The sequence below is a fragment of the Ahaetulla prasina genome, chromosome 2, assembly GCF_028640845.1.
Source record: "Ahaetulla prasina isolate Xishuangbanna chromosome 2, ASM2864084v1, whole genome shotgun sequence".
Classification (NCBI taxonomy): Eukaryota; Metazoa; Chordata; class Lepidosauria; order Squamata; family Colubridae; genus Ahaetulla; species Ahaetulla prasina.
The window spans coordinates 36,893,599-36,908,564 of NC_080540.1; the positions used below are offsets into that span (position 1 = coordinate 36,893,599).

Sequence of the window (14,966 nt, forward strand, 5' to 3'; positions counted from 1 at the left end):
GGGGCTGGAGCTCGCCCGGCCGAGACAAGTTGGGGGGGGCGGGGGGGGTGCAAAGGCGGGAAAGGCGGCCGAGGTTGGCGAGGCAGGCGAGCCCGAGCGGCAGCCGGGCTGCTGAAGTCCGCCCAGGGAGTCCTCGGTCCTGTGGGCCAGGCCTCCCCGCTCCAGCAGGGCGCCTTCCTCACCAGGTGAGGACAAAACCGGGGAGGGTGGCAGGTGAGGGGACAGGGCTCCTCCCCCTGCCCAGGTGTGCGGCGGCGGCGGGGGGAGGGGGAGGAGAGGCCTGCTTTGGCCACTGGCCTTGTAACCTTTGGTGACCTTTGCTCAGCCTCCCTGGGGTTGCCACCATGCTTCGTGCCATGCCCTGCTGACCACTTTGGGGGCCACCTGTATACCACCTGCCTGCGCTCTTTTGGGCTTGCCAGGGTCAAAATGCTGCTAGGGAACTTCCTTGAGTTTCATTGTTCTGCTCTTATTTCCCTCCCCAGCCTGTATATCCTTTCGGCTTGCCGGTACCGTTGTGGGTCACTTTCCGCGGGTAACATTGCGCAGTGGTGACAGTGGTTGCTGATAACTGCCATTGCCGCAATTCATCTGGCACATGGTGCGGCCATCCCTGTTGTGATGATGCCCCTTTTATAACTGGCACCGTTACTGTGTGCGGTGGAGCTTCTGCCGTCAACATCCTCATTGCCATGTTATCATCATTGACTGCTTATCGCTTCCATCTTTCCCGCCTTCTTTATCGATTTTAGTAACTGTCGCCGAGATGGACGCTGCTGTCACCATCTATAGCTTTGTCATCACTGATGGGTCTCCCAATGAAATTGGCCACTTTCACTATTGCACCGCTATCCTAAATACAAGTTTTCTTGTATATCCCCTCTTGATTTCTTTGAAAGCCTTATAATATAACTTTTCTCGGAACCACATCTTTTCATGTGTTTTCCCCACATGTATGTTTTCAGCTTTGCTGTTAATGTTTACTGTTGTGCCTCTATTCTTTTACTGGTGCTGTTCCAGCATTAATATCAGAAAACACACATACGCTTAAAAAAACTTCAATTGGGTCACTGCCATTTCTTTCCCTTCATTTCTTTCATTGCCCATCCATGCCCTATTCCTTTTCATCACTGCAAAAAGACCCTTTATCTGTTGGGTAGGGGGATGGACTAGAAGACCTCTGAGGTCTCTCCCAATTCTGTGATTTTGTGATTTTTTAGTACACTAATCCATTTGCTGAAATTTTCTCCTCCTAGTGTCTGTAACATTCTGTTTAACATTGCCTCTATGTTTTCCATTATGTTTTCTTTTCTTTGATAACTTCCATTATGAATTTCCTTACATTTCTAGATATTGTGGATTTACTTCCTTTTCCTTCTCTGAAATTAGCAATGTACATCCAACTTTTGTTTATTATTTTGCCTTTGAAACCCCTAGTCTACCATTTCTACTATTGTTGATATGATTGTTTCTGTTGTACCATTGTAAACCTATGAATGAAAATCTCTTGAGAGTACTTGGTAACTCTTATAAGTGGTTTAAATGTTACAATGCCTCAGTGATTTTCATAGCTTTGATAGTGTTTTACTTATTATTGCTATCCTTTGCAGTTTGTTACATATGTTTCACTGGTGATAGTTGCTTTTATTGAAGAACTATAATTGGTAAAACAAAACAGTAAGATCATAGCAGGTAGCTGAGTGAGAAAAGGCTAAGCAGTCACACATTGTTTGCAACTGGATGGGAGACCACCCCATAATCTCAGAATTTTAAACTAAACTGCAAAGTTAAAAAAAATAAATCTTGAAGTGGTGACAATTTATTGTTATAAAGAATAGACTTGCCCATAAATTCACAGAATTCACTTACCACCAAGGCTTTAAATAAGAGGGAGTATTTGATAAATATTTCCTTTACAGTATTCAAAATAAGGAAAGTCAAGTCATATTAAACTTGAGGAATATTGTGACTCATCCCATTTTTTCCATTTTAAAAGCTCTATTGAAAAGTGGAAATATGAATGGATTCCACAATTCATTTATAAGGAAATCCTTGTATATCAGGTTAAAAATTCTAGACATTTATTTAATTGTACATCCAGTGGTTAATTCAGATTGGGATCTGTCATCGTAGATTCTGCTGTGGGTTAGGAAGAATGTGGAGGTTTTGGAAGCATAACTATTTTTCTATTTATGTTGTTTCTGTTTTCCTGACAATTTAACTATCAGCTGCTGATAGTAGAGTGAAGAATAGTGTTCATGCTGGGAAAAGTCAGGGACAGAGGCAGAAGCAATTGTTTATTCTTGTTCTTATGGATGCCTTGTTCTTCAGAATTGCTTCTGAACTCAGTCGAAGTTCCACCTGTGGTGCAGAAAGAGAGTGAAAGACAAAATAATAGAAATGTATTGAATTATAAAAAGAAGAAGATGGTAAAGGAGTTTTGGAACTATCTAAGTTTTGTATGTTGAAAATTAAAGTGATAACAGTGCAAAGCTATAGGCCTTTGGAACTGCAAGCTTTCAGTAATTATAAGTGGGAATCTATTTTCTTTCAAGCAAATATATCTCCAAGTTTGAAACACTATACATTTTGTTTTCATGATTTCTTGTTTTTAAGCATCAGTAGTAAAATAATACATAAACAGCTTTTTACGTTTTCAATTTTTCCCCCCACAGATTTTTATTTCTTTTCAATGTGTTTATTTTGGAACTTTCAAGAATGATTATAATGTGCTGTGTATTAATAAGAAACAACAAAGATGCAGTAATTTGCAATTTGCTCCACTTTAAACGTGAAGTTGTATCAACATAGATTTTAATTCTGAGAATAACTTCTAATAGAAACTCAGGAAATGCAGTACATGATGAAGCCTGTTCTATCTCTCTAGTACCTTGTTCAAAGTTTAAACTTTTAGAATGCTAAGCTGGAAGTTTTCAGTCCAGGAATGGGAAAACATTTCTTATAGTCTATTTTTACCAGTAGCAGCAAAAGGAATCTTTTATGTTGCTATCTTTAAATCATTCTGTTGAAATGAGTAAAAATCGTATTAGCCTGGTATACTGTACATTTCTACAAAGGAGTGCTATAATTTCTATTCAGTTTTGCTATTGAAGATAAATTCTGTCAGAGTGTTCTTAACTCGTAAGTTTACGTATTTTCTAAGATCCATATCAGAAGGTTTTCGTTTTAAAAAAAAAAAGCAGTGCCGAATTCTGTCCAGCTCTCTTTTGGACTCCCAAATGTAGTCATTACAGGTAATCCTCAATTTATGACCACAATGGAGTCCAAAATGTATGTTGCTAAGCGAGTTTTGCCCCATTTTACGGCTTTTCTTGCCACACTTGTTAAGTGAATCACTGCAGTTGTTAAATTAGTAACATAGTTGTTAAGTGAATCTGGTTTCCCCGTTAGCTTTGCTTGTCAGAAGGTTGCAAAAGGGGATCGATCACATGACTCTGGGACACTGCAATTGTCATAAATGTGAGTCAGGTGTCAACAATCTGAATGTAAATCACGTGACTGCCTTTGGGATGCTGAAAGGTCATAAGTGTGAAAAATGGTCATAAGTCACTTTTTTCAGTGCCATGGTAACTTGGAGGACTACCTGTATTATTCTGTGATATTGAATAATTCTGGCAATGTGAGTTTAGTAGAACTTAGGCATTTCAGAGTTTCCCCTCTTAATAGATTGTTCAGAGAAAAGTGCCTGGATGCTTGTCTTATTCTCTTAACAACCCCCTCCTCTCCACCAAGTATAATTGCTATCATATCTACACACTACTGCTGTGAGTAATGGCTATATGAACAGTGAATATACTTGCTTTCTATGTTGGTTTTATGTTACTGGACATATTGGGATTCAAAGCCCCAAAGGTATTTCAAACTATGCAGGGGAAGGAATGTTTCATCTACCTACAACTCCTTAAAAGTAGTGTTGGAAGAAATGTCCCTCTGGGTTCAGTTCCAAGTGGGAAGAAAGACACTGGAAACATGGAGACTGCTTGGAAAGATGGTTTAAGGTGGATAGGACCACATGGGTTTTTTGGGTCCCGGGCGAAAAGGCACATGGGTGAGAGAGAGAGAGAGAGAGAGAGAGAGAGAGAGAGAGAGATATTTATACCCTCTTTTGGGCTTTGAATTTGAGCTTGTATTCTGATTGGTTGTCAGACTCCCATGGGGCCATGCAGGGGTAACTTTGTAGGTTGTCTTTTGTGTCCCAGGCTTGGTTGAGCCTTGCTGGGTGATGATGTAAAGAAGACAGTTTTGGGCAATTCCTACTATGGCTGAGGGCTAATCCTATCTTTGTTGAATCTTGGGTGAGGGCATTTGCTTATGAATAGACCTAGCTATCTTTTTATCTCTTAAGTGCAGACATCTGCTGTGGGCTATTGAGAGTGTGGGGGCTATTAAGAGTGAGTCTGCTTCCTGCCTAAAAAACATGTTTCTCCATTTCTCATCCAGGGGAAGTATAATATTCTGCCTTTTTAATATTTCCTAGAATATTTTATTCTTGTAGGAGAGGGGTGGGTCCTAAATTCCTACAGTAGCAGCATATTTCCCTGGAATTTCATGCAACTCCACACAACTGCAGTGTGATCCTAGAAACAGATGCACTGGGTTTAAGAAGTTGCAGACAGGTGCTATTTGCTTACCCCACACACTCCAAAACACTACTTTGCCTTTGAATCTGAAGCTCTGCTGCACAGTTAATTGTCAGCAACACACAAGATCCATTCTCCGCCGACACCAATAGAAAAAGTGATATTGGGTCATGTAGTAATCCTTATGCAGTTTACTATAGAGAATCTAGTTGGCTTTATTTAAGACTGCTTTGCATGTTTATTCGTGGGACAAATTCCATTGTTTCTTTCTGGTACTCTGTTTTTAACATAAATAGATAATTTGGAATAGCCATCACAGAACTGAATTATCATTTAATTGTAACAAGTGCTGTAAAGTTGGCAAAATGTGTCGTTTTACCTTTTCTTACATTGTAATTGTCTCTATTATAACCATTTATTGGGGCATAGTGATATTAATTAGTTGTAGCAAAACAAAGAAGACTCTTAAACATCTATTACCCTGGCATTAATTTATATGGGCTGTAACCCACTCCCACAGGTTATAGTATTACCGGTAGTTGAATATACATTTAAGGTTTGTATACTTAACTGCAAACAGTATTTTTATATGTCTTTCTCCTCTGACATTATTGCATACATTTTTATATTTGCCAATTTAAGAAGTCACTGAAATTCATGCTTGCAATGAAATCTCACCTCAATTAATGAGAACAAAGTAGATAACCATCTGTTGAAGCTCATTAAATGATCCAGAATGGACTATTATAATCTTTGCAAATGTAATGAGGTAATAACTTTTACTGTAAAAGGAAACATATTGCTTTATGTAATTTATCTGTTGCATTTTGATTCATAGCTTACCCAAATTTAAGCAAATTTTTTAATGTTAGGTATCATTCATCTTTCAATTACGTTTCACAAAGTTAACATTGGATATCTTGTTTTTAAAGATGCTAATATATTTTTGGCATATGTTTGATAAGTTAAAACATCTTTTAATTTGTATTCCTATCTTTTTATACTATGTTTGTTATTTTTGTTAGATGTTAATAAACTTATTTTCAGTTTGGTTTTGATTGTTTTATTTTTAAATTATGGGATTTGGTATATTTTTTGTTAGTCTTTACAATTCAGTTTAAAATAGTGCTTTCATTGATGTAGACATAAATGTAGTTTTGTAACTTAAAGCCAAAAAGGTGCCACCTTATCAATACAGAAATATACCCTGTTTCCCCAAAATAAGACATCCCCTGATAATAAGCGCAATCTGGTTTTTAAGTGCATGGCAGTAAGGCCAAGTGCTCATTTTAGGGTTCAAAAAAATATAATGACATTTGGGAGGAAAGGATGGTTTCAGTTTTACAACTTAAACTAACATTTCTGGATTAAATATATAGACAGAATTATCTCTGAATAAAGAATCTATAACATATTTTCTTTCTTGGAATGAGTGAAATTTTTGAAAGAATGTGAATATGACAACGTATTCAAAAAGAAATTTTAAGTATGTAGGTAAATAATGCATCACATAAAGCTTACTTGTGTTTCTGTACCTAGAAGATGCTGCCCTCTTCAGGTAAGAACTCATACAGTATAGAATTTGGATTTGTTGTGAATTGCTACTTTGGTTTTTTTTTCTACTTTGGAGATCTTGAAATGAAAATGCCATTTGTTACTGTTAAATTTTACGTTTTCCCTTGTGGTCAACATTTTCTTCTTTCCCTTTCATTCAGTTGACTCAGACAGCATGCTACTGATTGGAAGGCAATCTTTGCATTGCCTTATACTAGCAAATAATACACAGTACCAAAAGTTTGGGTCATAAATCAGATTTCAGAGCAGGCAAAGAAGGGATGAATTGATTAAAGTTAGTGTCTACTTTCTATTTCAGTAAACATTGAATAACTCTATATATAAAAATTAAATGTTTTTAATTAATCCATTATGTCAATATAGGTAACTAAGAAGACATTTTCTGCTAATGAACTAAACATTCAGAAGAAATGTTCTGATAGTGAGAAGAGTGGTTTGCCTTCAGAAGTTATGGGTACACTGTCACTGGAGGTTCTTAAGAAGAGCTTGGACAGTCATTTGTCCAGAATGATATAGGGTCTTCTACTTGTATGGTGTTGGAGGTACCAAGGTACCTTCCAATTCCATGATTCTGTTCTATTACTCTATTAATATCACATATAATTAGATACTATTCCTTCAAGTGAAGATGTTAAGCGTAACCAAGAAGCTTCTTAGTTCTATTTCTTTTGATGTAGTGTTTTTGCAGCATTGATCATTATGATCAATATACTATTTTGAAATTATTTTGTGAAGAAGAGAACTACTGGAATGAATGAATCGATCTGTTGTGTATACTGTATATACACAATATACATGATGTGATCACCCATGATTATCTTGTTCCCTATGTCCTATGGAAATCTTTTTAGCTAAAATATAACTCATATTGCTATGTATATGTAGGCAGATAAATAAGAAAACATTGGGGATTGGCTATTTGCTTGCAGTTGTTTTGTTATCAGGTTAAGTAACTTCTTTAGTGCTGGATGAGAATGGGATTTGTTCTCTGTTTATGTACAGTAGGTTGTCCTGTGAATGTTGGTGGAGGTGTTGTTTATTCCAGACGGACATACAGGAACTGGCCAATCAACCGGACATTGTGGTGAGTTGCGGTGGCACAGTGGTTAGAATGCAGTACTGCAGGCTACTTCTGCTTATCACTGGCTGTTAGCAGTTTGGTTCTCACCGGCTCAGGGTTGACTAAGCTTTCCATCCTTCCGAGGTCAGTAAAGTGAGGACCCAGATTGTTGGGGGCAATGTGCTGACTCTGTAAACTGCTTAAGACTGTAAAGCATTGTGAAGCGGTGTATATAAATCTAAGTGCTATTGCTATTGCTATGGTAGTAGACAAGGATCATAAGACAGGTGGTGACAGATGTATTAGTGCTAGCAACATCAGGAAGGAGCAAAGCTGAAGAAGTGCCAGTGCCTGAAGGAGGAGCTAGAGGGAATGAGAAAAGTAAAGGGCAAAGTAGTCCCATTAATGGTAGGAACACATTCGACTATGACTCATAAGCTGGGGAGTTTAATGGAATATGTGAATGACCTTGGGGAACAAGGGCAAGAAATGCTGCCTAGGAAGTAATTAAATAAGAGGAGGAATGCACAGTTGCATAATGTTCAGAAAAAGAGATTTAGAGTGGACTCCCTGTAATTGATCATATGATTAAAAGTGGTGAACGTATCTTCAGACCTGCAAGATTCTGTTAATGTAGCCTTACAATAAAATAAAATTAGTTCATCTAATTAGGGTCACCTGGGAGGGCTGACAGAGAGTGGCTCAAACATATTTGTTGTAGAGATTTAAGGCATCAGGGTAGAAACTGGGAGACTGTAAATTCAAATCTCACCTTGGACACGAAGCTGAGTGACTTTGGGCATTCACTTTCTCTCAGTCTTAACAAAGGAAATAATGGCAAGCCACTTCTTACCATAAAGGAGTGTTGGGTGTTCTTGTTTAGAAATAAGAGTTGTCGAAAGTGTGAAATTTTGCTATGCTGCTAGAGTTGTTCTTGAATGCTGCACAGTTAGGGAACAACTTATTTTTGAAGTGAACATTGCTGATGGTTTGATAATTTGTTTTTAAAGATGTAGTTTGATTTGTTTTAATCTGTCAAGTCAACCTTTAAGCTTCCAAGAAAATACACTGCTTCTGTTGTTTTCTTCCTTACTGCCAATGAACAGGATTCAAATATTTGTACTGTGATTAATATTCAAATATTAATCACAGTACTGGATTTTATCTGATTCTTGAGGACTCTATTGGGGGACTACAGAGAAAGTAATGTCAATAAATATTTTTTACTACAGAATCATTGTAGGATGCCATGTGGCAGTGTGTTCTTTCTGCATTAGATATTCAAAGGCTGCAGAGATGTTCCTTTTCTTATATGTTAAGGAAACTGTGTCATTTCATAGAAATATTGTCGTACAGTTTTTGAGGTTTGGTCCACTGCATAAGAGCTAAAAATTAACTTGGATTAATACTTTAATGAGTTTTAGCTTCAGTGATTGCCTTAGTGGAAATTATGCTACATATTTTATTACTTTGTGGAAATCTGTTGAAATTAATGAAAATTGTACCATAGTAGTCATTTGTGAATTACACCTGAACCAACTAGAATTGTTACCAACTGTTTTAACTTTTTTTTAAAATGAAATAAACTCTGTAATTATTTTGGTACTGTTTAGGAAGTATTCTTGTGTACTTGTTTTTAAAGTAAAGCAAGGTGTGTCCTGCTGCAGTATTTTAACTGTCAGGTGTGTTTCAGAAATTAGGCTTAGCATTGAAATTGAGGAACTGCTTGTCCTAGAATGACACAAACGCATTTATTTCCTACTAATAGTACATGATGAGAAATCTTTTAGAGTGAACAAGATTCTATTTAATCCTGGTTTTTCTCTTTAGTATAATTTAACCAAAAAATACATAAAATAATGATTTATATATATATTAGATGCTAGCAGTTGAGTTAATCATTTTTATGCAGACTGAAACAAGATAAGTGATCTGGTACTTCATTTTGCTGAGAAGCTGTCTAACTTACAGTGCTGTCTTTGCTTTTTGCAATGTTTTTGACTCTGTCAAGGATCTATTTTAAGTTACATTTTAAAATAATAAAAAGGATTTTAATAGTTTAATACAACTGTGACCAGTTGTAAAGCTGGCCTGCTCAACATGCACTACATGACCTTGAGTCGGTAGCACAACTATTTATGATAACCAGGGAAATGCGCTCTTTCCATGCCGATGATAACTTAGAACAGTCGTGAAATGATTGGTCATTAAGGGAGGACTACTTGTTAGTTATTGTGGTTGTAAGTTGAGGCACCACGTAACCATACTTGATTTTATGACTGTTTTTACACATAAGATGGGTCATAAGAAATTACATGGCAGTTAAGTGAATCCAGCCTATTCAATAGGTATTTTTGGTCATTTTTCTGCTGGAAAACTGCAAAAATTGTTAAAAATCACAGTCACATAACTGTGGAACACTGTAACTAGTTGTAAATGTGAGCCAGTTGCCAAGGCCCCAAAATGTGAGGTAGTTGTAACTTCAAGGACAGGTTGTAAGTAGCTTTCTTAAGGTCCCTGTTAACTTCAGTCATTAAACAACTAATAATAAATCAAGGACTATCTATAGAATAGTTATTTGGAATTCTCAGTTTTTAAATTTAAACAATATTTTCCAAATTTCTATTTGATTCCAGAAGTTAAGCAAAAGTTACTTGACTTTTCTAATATTTGGATAGTAGACCACAAGAAAATCCCAGGGCTGTGGGCTAGAGTGAAACTTTTAAGAAAATGTCCAGGCAGGATATTTTTGTTGTTATCAAGAAACAAACAAAAAATTATATGTAGCTGAGAAAAGTTGAGCTTAATAAACTTAATAAACTTAATAAAGTTCAAGTAAGAATATAAGTTTATCATAGAAATATGATTCATTTTCACAGGCATTAACAACATGGCCTTGTAGTCAAATGCCCCATTTATTATCATATTGAATTAACTTACGATTATTTTAGTTTACAGCTATAGAATTAAAACTCTGTACTGAATTGCACGTACAATTTGCTTTATCGGGAGAAGGGCGGTATAGAAATTTAATAAAATAAAATAAATAAATAAATAAATAAATACATTTAGAAATTTGCGGTTTTTATGATGAATACTTCAATAAAACAATTTTAATTGTATATTTTACTGTTTAAATTAGTATTAGTGTTTAAATTTGAAAGCAGTGTTTGTGCTCATGCCAATTTTATTTATTGTGAAGGTTAAAGGTTATTTTTAAATTATGATTATAAAAGTTATTTTTAAAGTACTGATTATAATTGTCCATCTGTCTCTTGATCGTTCTCTGCAAGAGTTCTCTAAAAGAGAGAAATTGTTAAAATCACCACTTGAGGAAGAATGGATTCATAAATAATTCATCTGCTCATGAAATCAAGTAACTTCTTGAATATATGAAATCTCTTTGAAAGATTTCAGTTGTGATATATATAATAGTACAGGTGTTCCTCGACTTACGACTACAATTGAGACCAAAACTTCTGTTGTTCAGCAAGGCAGTTGTTAAGTGAGTCACATCTAATTTTACAACCTTTTTTTGCCATGGTTGCTAAGTGATTCACAATGCTTGTGAAATGAATTGAATGGTCCTTAAGCAAATCCTACTTTTTCCATTGATTTTGCTTGTCAGAAGACGGCTGGGAAGGTTGCAAAGAATGTGCATCTGATTCCAAGATGCTGCAACCTTTATAAATATATGCCGGTTACCGAGTGCCCCAGTTTTGAACATGTGACTATAGAGATGCGGCAATGGTTATTAAGTGCAAGGACCAGTTTTAAGTCGCTTTGTAACTTGGAATGGTCACTAAACGATTGGTTGTAAGTTGCGAACTATCTGTATATTATATAAAACACTTTCCTAAGCTGTCAATTGCAATAGGCAGTCACTGGGATGTGGAAATTGGCCCCATGGTTACTCCCTTGGTGGATGCCACAGGGGTTGGTTCTCTTCCGCTTGTTATTGCAAATTTGTATGAAGCCACTGGGAGGTCATTCAGCATTTGAAATCCAGTATCTTCAGTATACCGGTGATATCCAATTGTGTATCATGATTCCAGCCCAGGCTAGAGAAGCTGTTGAAATCTTTTTTTTTTTTTTGTTTACATTTATACCCCGCCCTTCTCCGAAGACTCAGGGCGGCTTACAATGTATAGGGCAATAGTCTCATTCTATTTGTATATATTTTACAAAGTCAACTTATTGCCCCCCCAACAATCTGGGTCCTCATTTTACCTACCTTATAAAGGATGGAAGGCTGAGTCAACCTTGGGCCGGGCTCGAACCTGCAGTAATTGCAGGCTTTGTGTTCTTAATAACAGGCCTTACCAGGCAGAGTTAAACCGGCCCTTGTGTCTGGCACAGTGTTGAAATCCAAATTTTTTTACTATTGGTTCTGTGGGCATGGCTTGGTGGGCGTGGCTTGGTGGGCGGGGAAGAGGAAGGATACTGCAAAATCTCCATTCCTACCCCACTCCAGGGGAAGGATACTGCAAAATCTCCATTCCCACCCCACTCTGGGGCCAGCCAGAGGTGGTATTTGCTGGTTCTCTCAACTATTCAAAATTTCCGCTACCAGTTCTCTGAACTGCACAAAATTTCTGCTACTGGTTCTCCAGAACCTGTCAGAACCTGCTGGATTTCACCCCTGGTCTGGTGGCTGTGTGGGTTTAGAAGACAGAAAACAAGTTTAAACCCAAACAAGACAATGCTACTGTTTAGATACCAATACTCCTGTGTGTACTCCTATTTTGTTTTTGGATGATGTTGCACTGTCCTTGAAAGGAGCAGATCCCCAACTTGGGGGTCTTTTTTGGACTCATAGCTCCTCCTTGATCAGAAGGTGGGGTTATGACCAGGAGAGCCTTTGCCAAGTTTCAGTTGGTGCGCCAGTTGTGGCCTTGTTTGGAATGAGAAGACATGACTACCATGGCTTAACAGCTCCATTCCTCTCCCACCCCCATCCCCTCAATTAGACTACAGTAACAGACTCTAAAGGGGGTTACCTTTAAAGACCACCCTTTATAGAAACTTCGGTGGGAGGAAATGCAGTGGCCCAGGTCTTCACAAAAGTGGACATGGGTTATATCTGTTTTGTAGGCTCTGCACTGGTTTCCTATTCTTGGTGCAATTTAAAGTTTGCTTTTACCTATAAAGCCATTTATGGCCTGGTGTCTTGTTAATCTTCAGGACTGCATCTCCCAGTTAACTTGGCTTAACTGATCAGTGTGGATGGGGGAGCATTGGTTTTCACTGATGGGGCTGGCCCTCTAGAACAGCGGTTCTCAACCTGTGGGTCGGGACCCCATTGGGGGTGGAATGACGATTTGCCAGGGGTCGCCTAAGACCATCGGAAATATGGGAAGTATACCTGCGAGTCGAAGAATCGCGCTCCAATGGTTGACTCCACAAGCCAGCTGCAGGCTCTTCAAATCGCTAGCTGAATTCGGTTTCAGGCGCAATGAATTAAAAAAGAGAGAAATCTTTGCTCTGATGTCTCCCTCTCAAGCCAGCTGCAATCACTCCCAATCGCTAGCCTAATCTGGCTTCAGGCGCGATAAACTTAATAGGGGAGGAGTCTCCGCTTTAATGCCTCCATCCTCAAGGCAATCGCAAGCAGTTCAGATCGCTAGCCAATACGGCTTCAGGCGCGATAAATTCAAAACGAAAATAATTTTATGGTTGGGGTCGCCACATCATGAGGAATTGTATTAAAGGGGTCGCCACATCGTGGGGAATTGTATTAAAGGGGTCGCAGCACTATAAAGGTTAAGAACCACTGCTCTAGAATATGCCCCCAATTGGAGATTTGCCCAACATTCTCCACTTTCTAAAAAAAGCTGAAGGGAGAGCTTTTCCAGAGAGTTTTTGGACCTAATACCAAGAATGTGTTTGAGCTTTATTTGTTCTATTTTTATGTTTTTATATTTCATTTTGTTTTCTGTTTTCTTACTTTTTGAACTATGGGGTAAGGGGTGTGTACTGTAATTATGATGGGATACAAATGTGATGGAAAACAAACAAACAATAAACTTCCATTCAGCCACCAATCTAAGCCTGAACATAACTATAGGACAAATCCACTTCCTTAATGTCTTTGTAAAACAATAAATAAAGAGCATGGCATACAGAAAATCTGTATCCTCACCATCTATCCATTAATGTAAATAGAAATTTAAGATTAAAACTCAGAACAGAGACAAAGTATTATTAAGCAGTTTACCCTCCTAGGACATTTTATCACAAATCTGAAAGTTGTGATTTTGGAATGAAAATTTTGGAAGTAATTGATCTGGAGACAATTGAGCTTACATCAAGAGGTTTCAGGTTATCTGAGAAAGACTTAACAAGCACAAGGCTAATTACTTATTAATTGGTAGATGTTTGTTATCTGCCTTCTAAGGAATCTTGTTATTACTATTCTGTGTTCCGTTCTGCTTTTCCCTCATCCAAATGTATCCACCTTCCACATTAATCTAGCTACTCCATGCATCTGACAAAATAAGCTGCAGCGCATGAAAGTTTATGCCTTAAGCAAAATTGGTAATCTCAGAAATTACTACCAGACTCTTTCTGATTTATGTAATCCACGAAGTGTGCCTTCTATATAGCTGTGCCCTATGGAACAGCATTCACCACCCCAAAAAAGTTGGATAGCTGTGACTCCGATGCCCTGCAGAAAGGCTCTGAAAACAGCTCTTTCCTCTGGCACTGGGACAGGATGCTGTGTGAGCCATTGTTTGTGCTAAAGCAAGTTATTTCCCCATTGCCCTAATGGTCTTTGTGTATTTTTATGTATTTTGATGTTAGCTGCCCAGAGTTACTTGTCATGACAAGTGAGCAGCCATGTAAATTGAATACATTAAATTAAATTAATTTTTAATAAGAGGTAAAGCAGGTATTGCCGAGACTTGATAGCTAAGCAGAGTCAGGTTTGATTAGTACTTGGTAGGAAAATACCAGGAAGTCCTGGGGGTGTAGGCTAACCTGGAAAGTTAATACACATCCCAGAAGAAGGCAGCAGAAAACCATTTCTGAAGGTCTGCCAAGGAAACTGTATGGTTGTGTGCATGCAGTCACCAGGAATTACAAAGGCATCTTATCTGTTTACTAAGATGGTGGTAGATCCGATATGATGGATTCCATATTATACAGCATAGGTTCAGAGCAACCTCTGGCTTCCACAAATGTGAATATTTCAATATTAACCTGTCAAACAATAGAAGGAATACAGAAATACTTTCTAATTGTAATAATCTCTCTTAATAGTGAACTCATATATCAGTGCCAGTGACTCTGTAATTAAAGCAAAGGTACAGGGGGAAAAAGCTGAAGAGAGATTGGCTCTGAGCATAATTAGTGGGCAATAAAAGGCAGCCTAAAGCCAGAAGGGAGGCTGAGAGAGTAAAGCAAAACTTCAAAACAAGGGACCAAGTTGTTGAACCCTTTTGTTACACTGGGATTCAAGTACCTGCACTATGTACTAATTTCAGCTAGCTGCTGAGCCAAGTTAAATTTTTTGTTCTTATTCTTACATAAGGCTCCAAAAAATATAATCACAAGATCAGAATATCCAACAGATCATTTTTGCCATTAGCCTCCAGGTTAATTCCTTTGAGGAGATCAATAGGTTCAAGAAACCACAGATTCTTCTGCTTACTTACAGCAGGGCCTTTTTGGTGGTAGCCCATTCACAGGGGAATGCTTACCTGAAATTTATGAAGTCACCTACGTTT

The 14,966-nt window shown here is 37.8% G+C and overlaps 1 protein-coding gene across 3 annotated transcripts in view; it reads left to right on the forward strand.

Moving 5' to 3' along the window:
* The first annotated feature begins 39 nt into the window (after positions 1–39).
* Positions 40–14,966, forward strand: part of ATXN7 (ataxin 7) — a 113,460-nt gene continuing 98,533 nt past the window's right edge. Inside the window, exon 1 of one of the 3 annotated variants that reach the window (XM_058174144.1) lies at positions 40–185. The gene's annotated coding sequence lies outside the window, so the exon portion shown is untranslated. The remainder of the gene's footprint in view (positions 186–14,966) is intronic. The other 2 variants (XM_058174146.1, XM_058174145.1) reach the window with 2 other exon arrangements.